The following is a 22411-nucleotide window of genomic DNA, read 5'->3' as shown; positions in this document are numbered from 1 at the left end:
TGCTGGAGCATTATCCACATGTATACCATGTACACGGCGCTTCCATTTCTGGAGCATTACCGGTGTGTATAGCATGGCACACTACGCTTCCACCACCGGAACATTTATCACTATGTATACCATGGCACACTAGGCTTTTACTTCTGGAGCATTACTGTGTGTATACCATAGGACACTACGCTTCCACTCCTGCAGCATTACCCGTGTACATACCATGGCGCACTAGGCTTTGACTTCCAGAGTATTACCTGTCAGTTTACCATGCCACACTACGCTTCCACTTCTGGAGCACTACTGGTGTGTATACCATTGCACACTAAGCTTCTTATTTTGGAGCATTACCGGTGTGTTTACTGTAGCACACTACGCTTCCAATTCCGATTACTAAAAATGCCTCCCTTCCAGAACATTATCAGTGTGTTTACCATGGCACACTATGCTTCCAGTTCCAGAGCATTACTGGTGTGTATATCATGGACACTATGCTTCCAATTCCGGAGCATTACAGGTGTATACCATGGTACAATAGGCTTTTACTTTCTGAGTATTACCAGTGTGTATACCATGGCACACTATGGTTCCAATTCTGGAGCATTACCGGTATGTATAGCATAGACACTATGCTTCCAATTCCGGAGCATTACCAGTGTATACCATTGTACAATAGGCTTTTACTTCCTGAGTATCACTGGTGTGTATTCCATGGCACACTACGCTTCCACTTCCGGAGCATTACTGGTATCTATACCATGGCCACTACGCTTTCACTCCTGGAGCATTACCGGTGTGTATAGCATGGCACAGTATGTATTTATTTCCGGAGCATTACCTGTGTGTATACCATTGAACACTATGCTTCCACTTGCGGAGCATTACCGGTGTGTACACCATGGACACTATGTTTCCAATTTCCTGAGCATTACCGGTCTATACCATGGTACACTAGGCTTTTACTTCCGTAGTATTACCGGTGTGTATACCATGGCACACTACGCTTCCACTTCCGGAGCATTATCGGTGTGTATACCATGGACACTATCCTTCCAATCCTGGAGCATTACCATTTCTGGAGCATTATCGGTGTATATTCCATGGCACACCACACTTCTACTTTTGGAGCATTACCAGTGTGTATACCATGGACACTATGCTTCCAATTCAGGAGCATTACATTGTATACCATGGTACAATAGACTTTTACTTCCTGAGTATTACCGGTGTGTATACCATGGCACACTACGCTTCCACTTCCGGAGCATTATCGGTGTGTATACCATGGACACTATCCTTCCAATCCTGGAGCATTACCAGTGTGTATACCATGGCACACCAGCCTTTTACTTCTTGAGCATTGCCCTTGTGTATACCATGGCACACTATGCTTCCACTTCTGGAACTTTACCGGTGTGCATACCATGGCACACAACGCTTCCACTTCCGGAGCATTACCGGTGTGTATACCATGGACACTATGCTTCCAATTATGGACCATTACCGGTGTATACCATGGTACAATAGGATTTTAATACCGGAGTATTACCGGTGTGTATTCCATGGCACTCTATGCTTCCACTACTGCAGCATTACCGGTGTGTATACCATGGCACACTACGCTTCCACTTCCGAAGCATTACTGGTGTGTATACCATGGCACACTAGGATTTTACTGCCAGAGCATTACCCATGAGTATACCATGGACACAACACTTCTACTTCCGGAGCATTACCGGTGTGTATACCATGGCACACTATGCTTCCACTTCCGGAGAATTACCGGTGTGTATAACATGGACATAACACTTCCACTTCCGGAGCATCACCCGTGTGTATACCATGGCACACTACGCTTCTACTTTTGGAGCATTACTGGTGTGTTTACCATAGCACACTACGCTTCCACTTCCGATTACTAAAAATGCCTCACTTCCGGAGCATTACTGGTGTGTTTACCGTGGCACACTACGCTTCGAGTTCCGGAGCATTACCAGTGTGTATACCATGGACATTATGCTTCCAATTCTGGAGCATTACCAGTGGTTACCGTGGTACAATAGGCTTTTAGTTCCTGATTATTACAAGTGTGTATACCATGGCACACTAATCTCCCACTTCCGGAGCATTACCGGTGTGAATACCACGGCACAGTATGTATTTACTTCCGGAGCATTACCTCTGTTTATACCATGGCACACTATGTTTCCACTTCCAGAGCTTTACTGGTGTGTTTACCATGGCACACTTCGCTTCCACTTCCGATTACTGATAATGCTCCACTTACGGAGCAATACCGGTGTGTTAACCATGGCACACTACGCTTTCAGTTCCGGAGCATTACAGGTGTAAACCATGGCAAACTAGGCTTTTACTTCCGGAGTATTACTGGTGTGTATACCATGGCACACTACGCTTCCACTTCCAGAGCATTAGCGGTGTGTATACCATAGCAGTCTATGCTTCCACTTCGGGAGCATTACCGGTGTGTATACCATGGACACCATGCTTCCTATTCTGGAACATTATGGGTAGGTATACCAAGGCACACTAGGCTTTTACTTCCGGAGCATTGCCGGTGTGTATACCATGGCACACTACGCTTCCACTTCCGAAGCATTACTGGTGTGTATACCATGGCACACTAGGATTTTACTGCCAGAGCATTACCCATGAGTATACCATGGACACGACACTTCTACTTCCGGAGCATTACCGGTGTGTATACCATGGCACACTATGCTTCCACTTCCGGAGAATTACCGGTGTGTATAACATGGACATAACACTTCCACTTCCGGAGCATCACCCGTGTGTATACCATGGCACACTACACTTCTACTTTTGGAGCATTACTGGTGTGTTTACCATAGCACACTACGCTTCCACTTCCGATTACTAAAAATGCCTCACTTCCGGAGCATTACTGGTGTGTTTACCGTGGCACACTACGCTTCGAGTTCCGGAGCATTACCAGTGTGTATACCATGGACATTATGCTTCCAATTCTGGAGCATTACCAGCGGTTACCGTGGTACAATAGGCTTTTAGTTCCTGATTATTACAAGTGTGTATACCATGGCACACTAATCTCCCACTTCCGGAGCATTACCGGTGTGAATACCACGGCACAGTATGTATTTACTTCCGGAGCATTACCTCTGTTTATACCATGGCACACTATGTTTCCACTTCCAGAGCTTTACTGGTGTGTTTACCATGGCACACTTCGCTTCCACTTCCGATTACTGATAATGCTCCACTTACGGAGCAATACCGGTGTGTTAACCATGGCACACTACGCTTTCAGTTCCGGAGCATTACAGGTGTAAACCATGGCAAACTAGGCTTTTACTTCCGGAGTATTACTGGTGTGTATACCATGGCACACTACGCTTCCACTTCCAGAGCATTAGCGGTGTGTATACCATAGCAGTCTATGCTTCCACTTCGGGAGCATTACCGGTGTGTATACCATGGACACCATGCTTCCTATTCTGGAACATTATGGGTAGGTATACCAAGGCACACTAGGCTTTTACTTCCGGAGCATTGCCGGTGTGTATACAGTGGTACACTAGACTTCCACTTCCGGAGCATTACTGGTTTGTATACCATTACACATTAGGCTTTTACTTCTGGGGCATTACCCATGTGTATACCATGGACACTACGCTTCGACTACCGGAGCATTACAGTGTGTATACCATGGCACACTAGGCTTTTACTTCCGGAGCATTTCCCGTGTGTATACCAAGGCCACATTATGCTTCCACTTCCGGAGCATTACCAGTGTATATGCCATGGCTGGTGAGGTACCGGGAAGTTGGTAAAAAGCAGCAATCCGTACACTCCATGGGGCTGTTCATGTAATAATCCAACAAGAGCACAAGCCACTGTCCCCGGTCTCTCCGGCAGCCTTAAGCAGCATCTTACGCTTTCACCTTCAAAGAGAAAGATGCTGCTTAACGCTGCTGGAGGGAGCGAAGTCAGACAGTTTCACCACATACATATTCCACTCTAGTCTATTTGCTGTCGCTAGCATTGCAGCAGTCTGCTATGAACTGCTTTTCTCTGTGGCCAGTATTGGTAAGACTAATTGCACAGCAACAGCTGAATTATTAAATATGCATGTGATTGCATTTCTGTAGTACAGCCTGTTTTTAAAACAAATTGGACCGACGTGAATAGGTTCCTACTGTGTGAGAGGGTAATAATCGGGACCACTGGAACTATGTGGCAGGGGAGGGCAAAGTATGCAGCAGGGTTGGGTAAATTATGTGGCAAGAAAAGGCAAGTTACAAGTCACAATGCCGCACATTTTGTGACTGTATTATTTCATTATTTTGCCATTTTGTAAACATGCTAACAGTGTCCGAGCTTTGGCTTCACCTCATTAGTACCAGTGTAACACCCAAATATAGCAATAAGCAGCAGATAGGTGACCAGTCAGGCTTTGTAAAGGGCGTTGAGCAGCGCTGCAAGGAAATGCATGAGTACTCGGATTTCCACTTCCGGCAGTGCCATATACTTCAGTCCATGGGGATAGGCCCATGTGATGTGACATTACATTAAACAAATCTGTGCCTGGGCCATGAGGTGAACAATGAGGAGTAAAGATTGCAGGCTTTCTCCCCTGTTCTGTTTCGTTTTGTGAATAGATTCCATTTTGTATGGGGCATCTGCTTTTGATGAATACCATTCCTGTGGATGAGAGCCTTCTCTGTGTTCTTAGGGTTTCACGTTCTGGGTAGGGAGCAGGCCTATGGGTGGCCCTGTGGGACATTTTAAGTCATGCCTATGGCCACTGCAAAATATTCTAAAGGAAAACATCACAAAGTTATTTAAACTTATCTGTTAAGGAGCTTAAATATTCGAAGCGCAATAAAAATAACTCAGCTCTTCAATAAAAATGCTTTGAATGGAATCATGTTATGTGTTCTATAGTATTAATGTTCTCTCCAAATTAGTTATGAGATTTAATTTAAAAAACGTAATTTATGAATTTCAATTTTTTGTCATGTAATGTTATAGCCTGCTTGAAAAGCGAACACATTCATATGAGTTACCATGCTACAAAATCACTACAGATAACAGAAATATTTGCAGTGCGCAACACAAACGCTCAAATAATAATACAACATTTGGGGGGAAAGATGGGGCCCTGAGATGTACAGTACCTTATAGGGTGCCCTACTGCCTTTTAATGTTTATTCCTTGCTATCTTGTGTCCAGCCTGACAAATCACAATCATTTTTATTTTCGCTGTAGATTTAATTTCTAAAAGTACATCATTAAATAAAGAAATATGTGAGGTACTCAGCGTTGTAATCTCAAAGTCTGTTTTGTTATGTACACAGTTACATCCCACCAAAACCTGTCATATCACAACTCACCACTGCATTCCACACCATGCCAGTGCCCGTACGTCACTATACTAAGCACAACTTGCACACAAATTTTACAGTACTAAACACAGCAGCGACATTGCTCTACAAAGTACCTCAAAAACATTGCCAATATCTCTCGCTAAACACTTATAAGGTCCCAAAGGCGAGACCTATTGGCTATACCAAGGCTTGTTTGTTCATCTTGCGCTGCTGGCAGGGGAGTGATGCTCCTTTGTCATAGCGGAGGAGCCCCCACCCCCTCCCCGAAACAATTGCCTAGAAACCTGCTCTCTGCAGGGCTTTCCAGTTAATTGTGTGCACACCGTGTGATTTCATCTGCTTACCAGGTGACAGTGTGAAGGGAATCAATACTGTATGACACTCGGTTGAGCTGTGCGAGTTGGAATGTCTGTACACTTCATTCACCAAACTGCACGGACAAGATATCAATGCGAGCTATAGCATGATCAGCAATCATAAAAACACTAAACTGCCCTTCAACGGGTGGCAGTAATCACTAGGCGCACAGAATGCCTGCGAGTGCATCTGACGCCCTCTCCACCCAGCTCTGCTGTCCCTCGACTGCCTTACTACTTCCTGTACGCAGGTCCTATGTATGCACGGAGTGGGTCTGGGACGGGTCAAAGTGCAGGGTTGGAAACATGGTGGGTGAGCAATGGGCCGGTGTAGAGAATATAGGTGAAGAATGTAGTTTGCAGGATGTGCTACCAGGTGGGGGTAGGGAGATGCACGTGGGGGGCTCGAGGGGGTGCTGGGAGAGGGAAATAAATGGATCATCCAGAGATAGTGGCAGGCTAGGATTAGGTAAAGAAGTTTTGGAAGGTGACAGAGGATCGTGATAACTTACCCGCTGCTGTGAGGGGAACGGCCCAACAGGCTAGCTTTGGGGCTGCTACCATTCGCGCCGCACCAGTGACATCGCCGCCGCAGGGACTCCAATTCCCAGATGCCCCGGCGGTTGTGGCGCGAGTGACGTCAGCAGAGCGCCCGGAGACGCGTTAAAAGAGAGGAGCGCCGAGCGCTCATTGGGAGCGTTTTGGAAGGTGACAGAGGATCGTGATAACTTACCCGCTGTCGTGAGGGGAACCGCCCAACAGGCTACCTATGGGGCTGCTACCATTCGCGCCGCACCAGTGACATCGCCGCCGCAGGAACTCCAATTCCCAGGTGCCCCGGCGGTTGTGGCGCGAGTGACGTCAGCAGAGCGCCGGGAGGCGCGTTAAAAGAGAGGAACGCCTCTTGTCCCGCGAGTCGCGTGCGGGAGCACCCGGGCGAAGCTCGGGACAAGGGCGGGCCCGTTTAAGCCCGTTAAAGACCGGAAAAGGCCGGGTCGGGCCATCCCCCTTTCATCTACCGCACAGCTTACCCCTGTGAGTACCTTGCTTATGTACATTATTGTAGTTTATTGGGAATTCTGCAATGCCTCCTAAAGAGGTTAAGGGGAGATTGGACTCTGCCAATTTTTACGGGAGCCATGGACCAGAGTTCATAATGAGGATGAACAGTGTTGTTGATGAGGGGATTACAATAATGGAGTGACATGTCTCTCAGGAATTGGCTATTGCAAGAAGGTCTTCAATGAGACACATTGTGAATGTGCAGACTCCTGTTAACCTAAATGCTAATAGTGGTTTAAGTGCTTCCCCAATTTTAGAACTCCCCACCCCACAGCTCCCCACTGGTGATTTCACTTAGTAGTCAGTCCACGGCCTCAGAAGCATTGTTGTTATCCCCCCAAAGGTTTCCTCCTGTGCCTAACACAGTTAAAGTGCACAATACCAGGCAACAGTGCAGGAGAGACCCGGGGGCAATCTCAAAAAATAAGCAAGGGCTAGTAAATAACATTGGTGGGAGGAAAAGGAAAGCCCGAAAAGTCATGAAAGGAAATCCAGCCACCCTGGAGCAGCCTGCTGCAAACCCTGCCCCGGGCTTAGCTGATTCTTCCCTGCCGTGCAGGGTGAGCCAGGTAACAGACGGTTTGCCCAGTCAAGGGGAACGGGAGGGGGTGCTGGAGGCTGAGTCAAACGCCATCTATGAGACTCTCAGGCTCCTTTTAGCTCCATTAGAGGATAGGCTGAGCAAGAACGAGGTTCATTTAAAAAGGATTGAGCGTGACATCAAGGGAATTGTAGAACCCACCATAAGGGATAATCCTTCCACAGTCACTAAATCATTAGTTAAAACGCACAAGGAAAAGGCTGCCGCTCCAGCCACCCATAAAGAAATAATAGTATCAAATACAGCCCATCTGGTTTCACCTGCTCCTGTAGCTACACCCCTTATTAAGGACATAGCATCTACCAATATAAATAGCTCATGTCAGCAAAAACATAATCCACCACAAGACTTGCCAGGTGGGGAGGTCCCTACCACCCAATCTAATATAGGGAAAAAACCTTAAACTTACCCCCAGAGGTTTGTCCACTTGTGGTAGTTTTAGCCGGGGTACCAAAGTTGGGCAAAGATGAGGTGGAAACCCCACAAAACTTTGGAATATGGTTGTACATTGGCTAAATATGAATAGACCCCTGCCCCCACATCTTGATTCGGAGGGTACCATGGGTTGGTCATCTGGCCAAAAATATAAGGGTCGATTGTATTTTGATCAATTTTAACAACCCAAGAATTGTTGATTATATTTGTAACTGGAGATACCCTAGTACAGGAACGACTAGTCACTCGCTCCCATTGACCTACTTTTATCCCCCAGGTTATTTTATCCCACAGCTAGATGGTTGGACAATGGTACAGCGGAGCAGGAGGGGACCACCTCAGGGGGGATGGCATAGGCCCTCCCTTCACATGGACACTTTCCTCAGTCACAACCGCTTTGATTGTCTGGAGGCTGTTGATTGTCTCGATGATGGAGCAAGAGAATTGAATAATCCCTCTTCCCCCTCGGGTGGTTGCTCTCCCGACTTATCTACATCACGACAGTCTGTGGGGCACGAGTCCTCAAATTTAGCCCCGGAAATTTTGAAAAACTCCAATATTGTAACTAGCCAGGACCAAGGTGAAACTTCATGTGTCTCAATTTCCGATAAGGTTTATATTAATAATCTCAAACTTGTTTCGTGGAATGTGGCAGGTCTGCGAAACAAGCTTTCATTACCAGATTGGAATAATTTTATTGATGGGTATGACATATGTATGTTTCAGGAGACATGGAGCCTTGAACCTCTATATAAGCAGGGATTTTCTTGTTTTATGTACCTGCTACTACAGTGGGGCGTGGTCGTCCCTCTGGAGGGCTTATGGTATGGGTAAGGGTTGATTTTAATCTTAAAATAACTCACTACACTTGTTCATCTCTGGATGTTATGAGACTTTCCATTGGGGGTACGAATGGTGTCCCCACTTGGGAATTCTTCAATGTATACACTAGAGGTACCCAAGGGGGGCCAAATCCTCTACTATTGATACTTTAACTGATCTGCTTAAATTGTGTTCTCCTGACTCTGTAATATTGGTTGCTGGGGACTTTAACTGCTCGTTTGAACCTTTGGCAGTAGATGACATTCTTGGAGTGCAAGAAGACGATGCCCAATGGGGCGTCCCGCCCCTTTCCCTCTCGCCTGTGAGGAGATGGTCTCCAGTAGTTATTCAACTGAATGCTCTAATGATTAAAACAGGGCTAAGAGCTGTAAATGGTCATACCATCTCCGATGCTCAGGGGGCAAATACATACAACAGAGTATCATGTGAGAGTGGAATTGACTATATAATGGTAGACAGGAGAGCTTGGAAGTCAGTGGTGGATATGGTCACTATACCATCTGTGGAGAGTGACCATAACCCTTTGTCCCTCACACTGGTGGATTTGTGGCAGAGGAGGGAACATACCTCATTATATAACGCAAGGCTAATAACTAAGCGAACTATACCATCCAATTGCAATAGATTCCTCAAGTGGCCTAAGTTTAGTATGGACGAAACCAGACTGAGAGCGCTGGATGAAATCCTTAGCGAGCAGTCCCTAAGGCTTTCTGCAGTACGTAATGGCGCGGCGGGGCCTGTAGAGAGGTAGAAGCCCTCCACATTGTTACTATGGATCAGATTGGTAAACTGTTCATAGTTCCAGGGAAAAAGAGTTTGACAACTGTCAAACCAGTGCAGAAATGGTTTGATAGCAATTGCAGAATGATGAAAAATAACTTAATCCTTGCAATTAAATCATGTAATTCAGTAGCTGTTTGGCTGGCCAGACTGCATTATAGACAAGCTATAACAACAGCTAAAAGGGAGTGGGAAGAATCCATTGGGAAAGCCTTAGAGATGCAAGTAAATCCAAGAATGGTGACTTATTTTGGGCCTTAGTCAGAAGATCGAATGGTTGTGATCCGGACCATATCCCTAACCATGTTACAGATAGCGAGTGGTTTGAGCACTTTAGTAAACTCTATGGTGGTAATGAACTGCCCGGAGCCCCAGGGCATTTGAGCGGTGCCCTGGACGTTGGTTCTGGACAGGTTCCTCTCATTAGAGTTGATAAAAAAGAGGTCTTGGCTGCAATAGCTAAAATTGTACCTGCTAAAGCCCCAGGGCAGGACGGTGTACCGGGCGACCTTTTTAAAGCCAATCCTGATGGTTGGGCCATTTACTTTGTAAACCTGACAAATGCACTGCTGGAAGGTTCTCCTGTTCCAAACTCATGGAAGGCGGCCAAGGTGATCCCTATTTACAAGAAGGGCCCGAGGGAGGACCCTGCCAACTATCGCCCAATTCGTCTTATAGATGCGGGGCAGAAATTGGTTGGCAGGGTACTCTTGGAGAGGATTCTTTCTTGGGCTGAGGAGAATAACATCATGTCACCCTTCCAGGCAGGCTTTAGGGCTTGTACAGGCACGGTAGATCAAGCGTTTAGGCTGGTGCTCTTACACTGGAAGGTGGTTACCATTGGCAAAGGCGGTCTTTATTTGGCATTTATTGACTTGAAGACCGCCTTTGACCTGGTCCCCCGAGACCACCTCTGGCTGATCTTGGAGGAGATGGGGATTCCTTTACCAATCTTGAATCTCCTGGCACGCATGCATGATGGTACCTACGCCCATATTAGATGGGGATCACAAGAGCAAAAAACCAATAGAATCCCTGTGAATCGAGGGGTACACCAGGGCTGCGTGTTAGCCCAACACTTTTCACGTTATTTGTGAATGGTGTAGTCTCTTTTTTGCTCAAAATAAACGCTGATGCCCCGGTTCTGGCAGGTGACAAAGTCCTGGCTCTCCTCTTTGCGGACTATACGTTGTTGGTATCAAAAACTCCTGCAGGATTGCAGAAGTTGCTGGACCGCTTTTGTCTGTTTTGTAAGCTCAGGGGTCTTGTCATAAACACCTCGAAAACTTAGCTCCTTTATCTCAACCCAAGTAAGTCATCCAGATCCACCCTTTCGTTGGATGGGGTGTCACTGGAACGCGTAAAAGAATTCGACTACTTGGGAATTTGAATTTCGGATAAATTAAAGTGGCAGCCTCACAATGATAAACTGGCATTAAACCATAAAAGGGTAGTTGGAGCATTAGGGCGAGAACATCGTACATCCATCTCTAAGCCCATTGCTCCTGCTTTGGATATCTACGCTGCAAAAGCTGTAGGCTGCGCCCTTTATGGTGCAGAGATGTGGGTTTTGAGTGTGTTGATGCCCTGGTCACTTCCGAGAATACGTTTTTTAGGGAGCTAGTATCGCTTCCAAGGGGTACTCCCATTAAACCACTATTGGGTGATCTGGGTCGCCGCTCTATTAAGGAACTCGCCAGGTTACGCCCTCTTTTATATTGGGCTCGGTTATGGCGGACCCGGAGCTCTCAAGGTATTTAGATGGATTGAGAGAAGTTATGAATCTCCATGGTGCTCACAAAATTAGCTGGATTCGTAATATAAAGAAGCTCTTGCTCGAATCTGGCTTGCCAACTGACTGGGAGCCTGGGGTCTCTTTATCCAAGACTGAAACTAAGCGAGCCTACTGGACATGGGTTGATGATCAAGAACATAGGGACCCAAACCAAGGTAGGCTGACTGATGCATTCAGACAGCACAAATTAAAGCCTCGCTTGGAGCCCTACATGGATTTCTTTAAGAAACCAAGAGATAGATCCCTTTTCATCCAGTTTAGGTTGGGAACACTCCCCCTTCGCGTTTACACCTGCAAGTGGAAGCTCCCCTACCGAACCTCTTCTGACTGCCCAATCTGTGAAGGTGTCACTGAAAACATCCCTCACGTCTTCTTTGTAGGCCCAGTGTACGCAAAACCCAGGCAGAAATGGCTCAAACCTGTGTGTCTGTTGCTTGGAACCAGGGACCACTCCTCTGCACTCAGAATACTCAAGGCTGACACTAGCACAACCTTAGTGTGTGGGGTGGCCAAATTTCTTAGTTGGGCCTGGCTGATTAGATTGAAGGCTACTAGATGACTTTAGTTTTAGCTGAATCTTTTTAAATATTCACAAAGCTGTTAAAGTTTAATATGTTTTTTAAAAATATTGACTGAAATATGAATGGTCTTTTATTATAATCTATTTAAAAAAATGTAATGCTAATGAATTGTGGTTTTATATTTTTATGTGCTTTTATGATATTCTGTATATCGAAATAAAGCTTTGATGATGATGATGATGATGATGATGTAAAGAAGTCTAGTATGGGAGGAGGACAATGGGGAGCTTGTATCTGCAGTGCAGTGGGAAGGGGAAGGGGTGCTATGAAGGGGCTGACAGGTCAGGAAAAGGGGGTGTGGAATGGGGGGTTTGCTAGGGCTGTGCGGGTTTATGGGTGGCTCCAAGTTGGGTATCAGAAATGGGGTGTACAGGGATCGAGTGGAATACTGCGAGGGGGGGCAATGAGGTGTACTGGGGTAGAATGGGATGTGGGGTGGGGTAAGGTAGAGAGTGAGGGGGCTGGAGTAGCATGGGGCAAACCTCAGGGACTGAGGTGTGCAGTGCTAATGATGGACAACAGAGAGAAGCATTTAGTTGGGCAGGCGTAGGGCTGTTTAACAGTGTGCTGGAAGGAAGTGGGTGTCCAGGCTAGAGGTGAGGTGCAAGGCGGGGGCAGAGATTGGGACATTGAAGGGTAGGGTTGGGGAACACAGTGGGAGAAAGTGAGGAAATGTGCAAGGATAGAGCTGGGTACAGGCCAGGCATGGATCGGGCAGGGGTGATGTGATCTGGTATGAGGGGACAGGCAGTGATGGGGTGGAGTGTCTGTGTGTGACTACAGGCAGCTCAAGAGAGGGATCGGGTTTTCTGCCAGCCCCCGGCCCCGCATCTCCACCGCTCCCCAGTGCGCCTGCAGTGACATGCTTTCATTGCTCATTGATCTTGGGGCTCCTCTCTTCCTCTGGGAACAATTATTTTTGGAATGAAGCGTTTAACGGCAGCTCTGAACTTTCATTAAAAATATTGTGGACAGGTGGCCTTTAATACCGACACCCCCAACTAAACCCCCCACACAACACACGCACACACAACACGCGCACACACACCACCACCACCATTCCAGCGATGAAGTCCCTTTGGTCAATGCTCATGACGTCAAAGGCGGAAAGAACCAAATGTGACATATAAAGCAATCCGGGGAATGTAAACCAATTAGGACACCGAGCTGTAGGGGTCTTGCTACACTTCTGAGAGGTGTTTTTTTTTTTACCTGTGTAAGTGTTCTGAACAGGTGCCCACAGAAATTCCCATTTTATGTGGTTCTGACCCTGCAAAGGGACAATGAAGTCAAGCACCCTTTTGTCTCTCTCACAGAAACATAGATGCGAGTTACTGCAATAGTGTGGAAAGATAAGATGGAATGATAGCTGTGAGTCATTTCATCTGCCCAACTAAATTTTCCTAAATGTTTTCCATTTCTGCAATCTCAAAAATGTCTCTTCTGGGGTTAGATTTCAAATTAACAATTCAACTAAATAGGAGGCTCCCTTTTATTACAGCTTCTATATTGTCGTTACTTACAGTTTACATTTCTTCAAATTATGTATCAAACCTGAAACAAAGGGCTACGCGTTTAGGATAATAAAGGGATGTTTTTGTCAATAGATTAAACAATATTCATTTTTAAATCAAGGAAATACGTAAGATATACATTTCCTGTTTAAATACAAAAGCATACTACATTTTAAAAAGTGATATGTTTTGTTGCTAGGCTCGATAATACTTTTCCATTGTGTTTCAATTGCTAACTTGGGTCCCCTTTAGAAAATATTATCATGTTTCGGCCCCTTTTCTAGATTAAATTCATCCACATGACAATTGCCTTTACATTTAAAACATCGAAATTGTTACATAGTGGAAAAAACTGTGCTATTCGCGTAGAGCCCTTTATAAAAAAAACAATGGCAAATCATACAAACACACTGTTCATTTGTGACCATTTATAGCTGAATATAAACATTATTTGAATGGATTTGTGACAAAACATCCCCAGAAAAGGCACAGTCCTTTAACGCTAATGCGGTCAAAAATAATTTAGATTATATATGCGCCCTCATGGATCATTGTGCATAAAGAATACCTGCCTATTAAGAAATGCTAATACAAAAATAAATATTATACTTCACTCAACCCACCAGGGCCTGGCCCTAGATTGGGGGAATATGGCGGCTGGCTGACGCCGCGATGGACCACACGAGGGAGAGGTTATGACTTTGATAGAGCGGGCTAATAATTATTAGAGTTTCTGGAATAGGAGGGGGAAGATACCTTTACAAGACGTAAAAGCCGATGGAGGATGTTGGAACTCGACTGAGACAGGGGCACGCGACCTAACAGCTCACCAGACTCCCATTGAGCTTGGGCGGCTGCTGCATGGTAGCAACGAGGGTTGCTGTAGGCAGAGTCAGCCCTGTTCCAGTGCATGGGACGCTGAAGCAGGTGCAGGGAGAAGAGGTTCCTGGAGTCGGAATACTACGCAGCTACTCCAGTATTTCGAATGATGAACAGGCAAGAGAGGAATTCTATTTCAGGACGGAGGCGAGGATTATGCATATCATTCTTCACTTTATTTGCATAGCTGATTAAAAGGACATTAACCCCTTGTATGCTCATGACGGAGCCGCTCCGTCATGAGCCGCGGTTGCGCTGTACTCATGATGGAGCGGTTCCATCATGGCCCTGCCGCCGCGCCTGCGCGGCGCGTTCTATTAAGCGGGCGGGGCCATGACGGAACCGCTCCGTCATGAGCACAGCGCAACCGCGGCACGTGATGGAGCGGCTCCGTCACGAGCATGCGAGCGCCGCTCGGCCCCCCCCACACCCCCCCCATGCGCTGCGGCGGAATTACCGCCGCAGCGAGGAGGTTAAACAAAAATACCAGTAAACATTACAGACTACACATCCCATGAACCATAGGGGAGCAGTCTCCAAGGCAACCATATCCAATCAAATAACAGTCCATAGTATTTAATCGAGTGACTTCCTCTTTCTTCACTGCTTGTCAGTTAAATGCATTCCTTACATTCTTCACTTATCTGACATTTAGTACGGTGTTAGTACTGCAGTTCTGTTAGCATTTTTGGCTCTGTTGGCTTGTGCTGTTAATCGCTCACTGCGCAGCAGGCTTTTGCCCGAGCGCGTTCTTCCCCGCAGACGCAGACTCACGGTGTGCGCTTCGCACGCTGTGAGGATGAGGATTCTGTCAGGCACGCCAGGGCTGAGCGAAGCAGCTCCGTCAAGTCAAGTCAGAAATTTATATAGCGCACTACTCACCCAGAGGGTCTCAAGGCGCTTGAGGGAGGGGGGGTTCGCTACTTATCAAATGGCCAAGTTTTGAGTTGTTTTCTGAAGGAGAGGTGGTTCTGTGTGAGGCGGAGGTGGGTGAGGAGCGAATTCCAGGTCTTGGCCGCTAAGTAGGAAATTATCTTCCTCCCATGGTGGCTTTTCGGATGCGTGGAATCGAGGCGAGGGCTTGATTGGACGATCGTAGGTGGTGGGTGGGGGTGTAAAAGGTCAGGCGCGTGTTGAGGTATCTGGGTCCTAGGTCGTAGAGGGCCTTGTGTGCGTGGGTGAGGAGACAGAACGTTATTCTCTTGCTGACGGGGAGCCAGTGAAGGTCTCTCAGGTGACCGGATATGTGATTGTGGCGGGGTATGTCTAGGATGATTCGGGCGGAAGCGTTTTGAATGCATTGGAGTTTTTTCTGTAATTTGGCTGTGGTTCCGGCGTAGAGGGTGTTTCCGTAGTCCAGTCGGCTTGTGACGAGTGCTTGGGTGACCGTCTTTCTTGTTTCGGTGGGGATCCATCGGAAGATCTTTCGGAGCATGCGTAAGATGTTAAAGCATCATGATGAGATGGCGTTGACTTGTCTGGTCATCGAGAGGGAGGAGTCTAGGATGAATCCTAGGTTGCGAGCATGGTCCGTTGGTTTGGGTGCGCTGCCCAGGGCTGGCGGCCACCATGAGTCGTCCCATGCAGAGGGGGATGATCCTAGGATGAGGACTTCCGTCTTGTCTGAATTCAGTTTAAAACGGCTGTTCTTCATCCACTCGGCTACGTCTTTCATCCCTTCGTGTAAGTTGGTTTTGGCGGTGTTTGGGTCTTTGGTGAGGGAGAGGATCAGCTGTGTGTCGTCAGCGTAGGAGATGATGTTGAGGTTGTGATGGCGTGCGATGGATGCGAGGGTGCTCATGTAGACATTGAAGAGGGTGGGGTTGTGTGATGATCCTTGTGGTATGCCGCAGATGACTTCGGTGGCCTCTGATCTGAAAGGGGGGAGGCAGACTCTCTGGGTTCTTCCGGCGAGGAACGAGATGATCCAATCCAATGCTTTTCCTTGTATCCCGACGTTGCTGAGGCGTTGGACAAGGGTGCTATGACAGACCGTGTCAAACGCTGCGGAGAGGTCTAGGAGGATGAGGGCAACTGTTTCCCCATTGTCGAGTAGTGTTCGGATGTCGTCTGTTGCTGCGATGAGTGCGGTCGCGGTGCTGTGTTTGGCTCGGAAGCCGGACTGTGAGGGGTCGAGGGAGCTGTTAGATTCGAGGAAGGCGGCGAGCTGACTGTTGACGGTCTTCTCTATGACTTTGGCAGGGAATGGGAGGAGCGAGATGGGGCGGTAGTTCTTAAGTTCAGTGGGGTCTGCTGTAGGTTTTTTCAGGAGGGCGCTGAGTTCGGCATGTTTCCACCTTTCCGGGAAGGTAGCAGTGTTTAGGGAGCAGTTGATAATATCTCGGAGTTGGGTTGCGATGATGGAGTCGGCCTTGTTGAAGATGTGGTGGGGGCATGGGTCGGTTGGCTATCCGGAGTGGATGGAGTTCATCAAGCGGATGGTGTCTTCGGTGCTGATCGGGTTCCAGGCGCTCTGGGTGGTGGTGGGGGGCTTCAGTTCGGAGGTAAGGCGAGTGGGCTGGTCGCCGAAGCTGTTATGTATGTCAGTGATTTTGCTGTGGAAGAACGATGCTAGAGAGTCGCAGAGGTCTTGAGAGGGAGTGATGTCGTTGGTGCCGGCGCTGGGATTGATAAGCTCTTTGACGATGTTGAAGAGTTCCTTGCTGTTGTGGGCGTTGTTGTCGAGTCGATCCTTGAATGCTGATTTCTTGGTGGATCGGATCAGCTGGTGGTGTTTGCGGGTGGCGTCCTTGAGGGCGGTCATGTTGTCTGTGGTTGGGTTTCTTCGCCAGGCTTTCTCTAGGGAGCGGCAGTTCTTTTTGGAGTTCTTGAGGTCGTTGTTGAACCAGGGGGCTTTTTTGCTTCCTGGTTTGTTGTGATGGTTTTTCAAGGGTGCTAATTCGTCAGCGCAATGGGTGATCCATTGTGCGAGATTGATGGATGCTTGATTTGGGTCCATTGGTTTGGCGGGAGGATTTTGGTTTAGCAATGTGGTGAGCTGGTCGGTGGTGATTTTGTTCCAGTTTCTGCGGGAGACTTGTTGAGGGTGGTGGTGGGTCGTGGACTTTCTGAAGTTGAAGTGGACGCAGCTGTGGTCCGTCCAGTGGAGTTCTGTGGCATGATTGAAGGAGACGTGCTTGCTGGAGGAGAAGATTGCGTCGACCGTGTGTCCGGCGTAGTGGGTGGGGGTGTTTACCAGTTGTTTGAGTCCGAGATTGGCGAGGTTGTCCACAAGGGTGGTGGTGTTGCTATCGTTGTCCATTTCCAGGTGGAAGTGGAGGTCTCCTAGGAGAATGTAGTCCTCGGAGGGGAGGGCGTGTGGGCTGATAAAGTCAGCAATGTCTTCGCTGAATTGTGTGCGGGGTCCTGGGGGTCTGTAAATGAGGGTGCCTCTAAGTGTGGTCTTGGGGTCAGTGTGTATCTGGAAGTGAAGGTGTTCGGCTGCTTTGAGGGTGTCGTCGGAGCTGGTCGAGATGCGGATGATGTTCCTGTGGACGATGGCGATGCCTCCTCCTGTTTGATTGATGCGGTCTTTTTGGGCGATCTTGTAACCGTCCGGGATGGCTATGGCAATGTCGGGCGCTGATGAGGCGTTCATCCAGGTTTCTGTAATAAAGGCGACGTCCGGTGTTATGGTGTCGAGTAGGTTCCATAGTTCAATGGCGTGTCTGTGGACCGACCGGGTGTTGAGCAGGATGCACTTCAGGTGGTTGTTGTTTGAGCTCAGTTTGGTATTTGTGGTTGTAGTGTTGGTCCTGATGCAGCAGAACTTGCAGGATTGGCAGGTGGAGGGTCCATGGGTACGTCCGGGGGCGGCTTGGTGGCACTCGGGGAGTCGGCCGGTGTTAAGTGCAGAGAGGGTTGCGGCATCGTACGTTAGGCCGGTGGAGAGGTTTTTGCGGGGGCCTGGTGGTCTGGCGCTGGGCGCGGTCCGGCCGCGGACGGGCGTAAACGAGCTTACCTTTGGCGCGCCTTCGGCGCGCATGGGGCGCGCCCGCTGAGCGTGAACGCTGCGTGCTAGAGCTTCTGTCATAAGTGGGGAGTGGAGGGGGGCGGAGCGAGGGAGGAGCAGCTGGGAGGCGGAAGCGTTGTGGCGCGTGGGGAAGGGATCGCTTGAGGATGCAGTAGGGAGCGGGGGTGGGGCCGCGGGGGAGCAGCCGCGGGGGAGCAGCGGCGGGGAGGAGAGATGGGCTGGGACACCAAATGGCAACAACAACAACAAAAGGCAATGCAGGGCGAGATCGGGGCACAGGCTGGCACAAATGCTTAAATAAGGCAGAAAAAACTATATCAGCAACAGAAAGAAATGTAAAGCTAGATCGGGGCACAGGCTGTCACAGAAGCTTAATTAAGGCAGTACATACGATACCAACAAGGTGCAAAGCGAGGTCGGGGCACAGGCTGGCACAAATGCTAAATAAGGCAGCAAAAACGATATCAGCAACAGAAAGAAATGTAAAGCTAAATCGGGGCACAGGCTGTCACAGAAGCTTAATTAAGGCAGTACATACGATACCAACAAGGTGCAAAGCGAGGTCGGGGCACAGGCTGGCACAGAAGCTTAATTTAGGCAGTACATACGATACCAACAAGGCGCAGAGCGAGGTCGGGGCACAGGCTGGCACAGAAGCTTAATTTAGGCAGTGCATACGGTCCCACCAAGGCGCAAAGCGAGGTCGGGGCACAGGCTGGCATGGCACGGAGTGGGGGTGAGATGCCAGGACGGCCAGGAGCGGGTGGAGCGACCGGATCTGACTGCCTCGGGCACTCCCGCTGGCTTTTACGTGCATTTAGGAATTCAGTTGCTGAACCTCGAGCCGGCCCCATTCCTGACCAACCCTTGACGTGTTTGACACCGCTACGCGGTGATTGCCCCCACACGGTCATGATTTATGGCTGCAGCGCCACCTAGTGGTGCCTATCTCTTTCTTGTTCAAGGAGCAATTTGACAGCTTCGGGGAAGCCCAGCTGTTAGAGCACTGGCGAGGGGGCTGCCTTATATATCCAAAGGGCATTTCCTGTGCTCCCACCCTCTATTGCCATGTCTTCATCTGAGGACCGCTTTTATTCCTCTTTCCAGGAAGTAGAGGAGTAATGGTCCCCCAGCACCTTCCACCAGCAGTGAACCAGGCTCTCTCACATGCTATGTCTAGGACCCTTAGGGATCAGGTGGATAGGCTGGCGAAAAGCATCCCAGGGGTATTCACAGATCCTGATTTCATGGAGGTGGCTCCCAGGTGGGGAATAGAAGGGCCATGAAGCATAACGTGGGGCACTTGGAAGGGTCTGACAAACTCAGAGAAACCTTCCTTAAGAGAGCGCAAATGCTAAAAAATGCACCTGCGGGAGGAGGATGAGTCCGGGGGAAATTACGACGCAGTCGTCCCTAATTCAGACCCCAATGGCGGTCTTCCTTTTGAGGTGGAGGGTGTATCGGAGGGAGATCTCTCCTCCAACGCTGATAAGGACTCAGGTCGCCCCTGGCATCCAGGTTCCCACTCCTTTGAGTCCCCGGAGGGGGACGGGGGCCACTTGTACATGTTCGAACCTACCCAGATTTACCACCCTCAGTCGTCAGAGTGGATCTCTGACGCCAAAGTGTCAGAGTATGTGGGGGGGGAAACCCATCAACCCCTAGAGAGGGAAGTCAGGACTGGGATGAGGGGAGAATGCCCCAGGCCCTCGCTCAAAGGAAAAGTGCTACACACACCAGAGATCGATGAGAAGCTATGTACCCTTTTCTCAAAATATATGAGAGATACCAAAAAAGAAATTGATAGATCCTGGAGAAATTGCCAGGACAAACTCCTGAACGCGGTAGGTCCCATGACCCAAATCATTCAACTGGCAGAACGTTCGAAAGAGTCTGGATCCCCTTTGTCTACGGACATTGTAGCTGGTTGGGCGCAACAGGTGATATGCCTTCTCAGCAACGTGAATTGTGCCCTAGCCGCTGAAAGAAGAAGGTCTCTCCTTATAAGGATCGACCCCAAATTAGGGGACTTAGCTACCTTTGAAGCGGGCCCCATAGCTCAGAGTAAATTCTTTGGTGAACCTTTTGTTAAGGAGCTTAACAAATTTGTTACCACCTTTTCAGCCCTGGATACGTCTCAGGCCTCCATAAAAAAGATTTTTCCAGGTTGGGTTTTTGCAGGGGTCGGAAGAGGCAGGTGTCGCTCCTCCGGCCGCATCCATCAGCCAGGCCCTTCCAACAGAGGTCAACAATGAAGAAATAATGGCTGGAACGACGGCCGCAAAGGAACCTTTTATCCCAGCAGAGGTTCTGGAAGTGGGAAAGGACGGAACAACAGAGGAGGCACCAATGCTCCTGTAGGACCCTCTGGTAAGAATTACCCTTTCTTCCCCTCAAGATCAAGTGGGGAGGCTCCTACTCTTCTCACACAATTGGGGAAAGATAACAGACCTGAGGGTGTTGCAGACTGTAAGGGGCTTCCACATAGAGTTCTACGGTGCCCTCACTCAGGTGGTGCGCCCACGACCACTAGTTTTTTCAGCAGAAGATGAGAGTCTGATAGAGCGGGAGTGAGAATGATCATCTACCGGGAGGATATCCTTATTATGGATCAGTCTTTGGTGCATCTCACCCGCAGCATGAACATGACTATTGTATTACTCTAGGACCTGGGATTTGTCATCAACGCACGGAAGTCGGAACTGTGCCCAGCGCGACAGCTGGTCTTCCTGGGTTTTCTCATAGATTCCGTCTCAGCATCCCTGAGCTTGTCAGCTTCAAAGGTGAATAAGATACGGAAGGAACTCTTGCAGGTTCTCCGGAGGGACAGAATCTCGCAAACTGGCCAGGATCGTGTGCTTTCTCTCCTCTTCGATCCAGGCCGTATTCCCGGACCCATTACATTACAGGGCCCTTCGGAGATTGAAAGCTCAGCATCTACTGAGGGGTCTTACCTACTCAGAGATCATCTCCCTGACAGAGGAAGCCAGGACAGAACTCCTGTGGTGGATCGATCACATGGCAGCCGGGAATGGACAGGCAATCTTCAGATCGACCCCCGATTTGGTGATAGAGTCGGACGCAAGTAGATTGGGCTGGGGAGCCCGATGTGGAGAAGTCTCGATGGGAGGCAGATGGTCGGAGGAGGAATTACAGCTGCACATCAAATGTCTAGAGTTGTTGGCGGGATACTTTGCGGTGAAATCCCTTACCAAGGACAGGGTCTCTTGTTGCATCCTGTTGAGGATGGACAACATTTAGGCGGTACAGTACATCAATCACCTGGGCGGACCTCGATCGCCGGCCTTATCCAACTTGGCAAATGACTTTTGGCACTATTGCCTCCGGCGGAATACCTTCCCAGCCTGCAAAACATGGTAGCTGTTTGGAACTCCAGGAACGTCTCCAACTACAGCGATTGACAATTAGATCATGCAGCCTTCCTGGCTTTGATGGACAGATGGGGTCCCTGCAGTTTCGACCTTTTTGCCTCACAATTGAACCATCAACTTCCACAATTCGTGAGCTGGAGACAGGTCCTGGAAGCCACGGCAGTGAACGCCTTTCTCCAAGACTGGTCAAGAGAGTACCTTTATGCATTTCCCCCTTCCATGATGATACCCAGAGTTGCCGCCCAAGTTCGATCGAAGGCAGCGTCCATAGTGTTGATCACGCCGATCTGGAGGGCACAAGCTTGGCTCTCAACGTTGATGGAGCTGTTGTGCGATTGCCCGATACAGTTGCCTTAATTCCCTTCAATTCTCAAGGACCCTGGTGCTTCAGGGGCATTTGAAACTAACGGCATGGAGGATTTCAGGGGACGTTGGAAAGATGAACAACTTTCATCAGACACAGCAAACCTCATCCAGCAGACATGGGCATCAGGTACAGTCAAGAGGTATCGCTTAGCTTGGAGAAGATGGCACCGTAGGTGTCTGGAGAGACACGTGTATCCCATGGGGGCAAAGGTTACTCACATTCTAAATTTTTTTACGGAATTATCCCAAGATGGTCTGGCCTTTCGAACGATTAACTCCTTTTGTTCGGCCATCTCTGCAGGGCATTGTGAGATTGATGGCAGCCCGGCAGGGGAGAATCCTGGGTTTGTAGCTGATGCAAGGCATCCGACTGTCTAGGCCTCCAGAACCTAGATATTCCAGCCTGTGGGACGTTAATCGAGTGCAGAGACTTCTTCGGGGTTGGCAGGATAA

The sequence above is a fragment of the Lissotriton vulgaris genome, chromosome 1_1 (genome assembly GCF_964263255.1).
Source record: "Lissotriton vulgaris chromosome 1_1, aLisVul1.2, whole genome shotgun sequence".
Lineage (NCBI taxonomy): Eukaryota > Metazoa > Chordata > Amphibia > Caudata > Salamandridae > Lissotriton > Lissotriton vulgaris.
Note: the sequence above shows the minus strand (reverse complement) of the source record.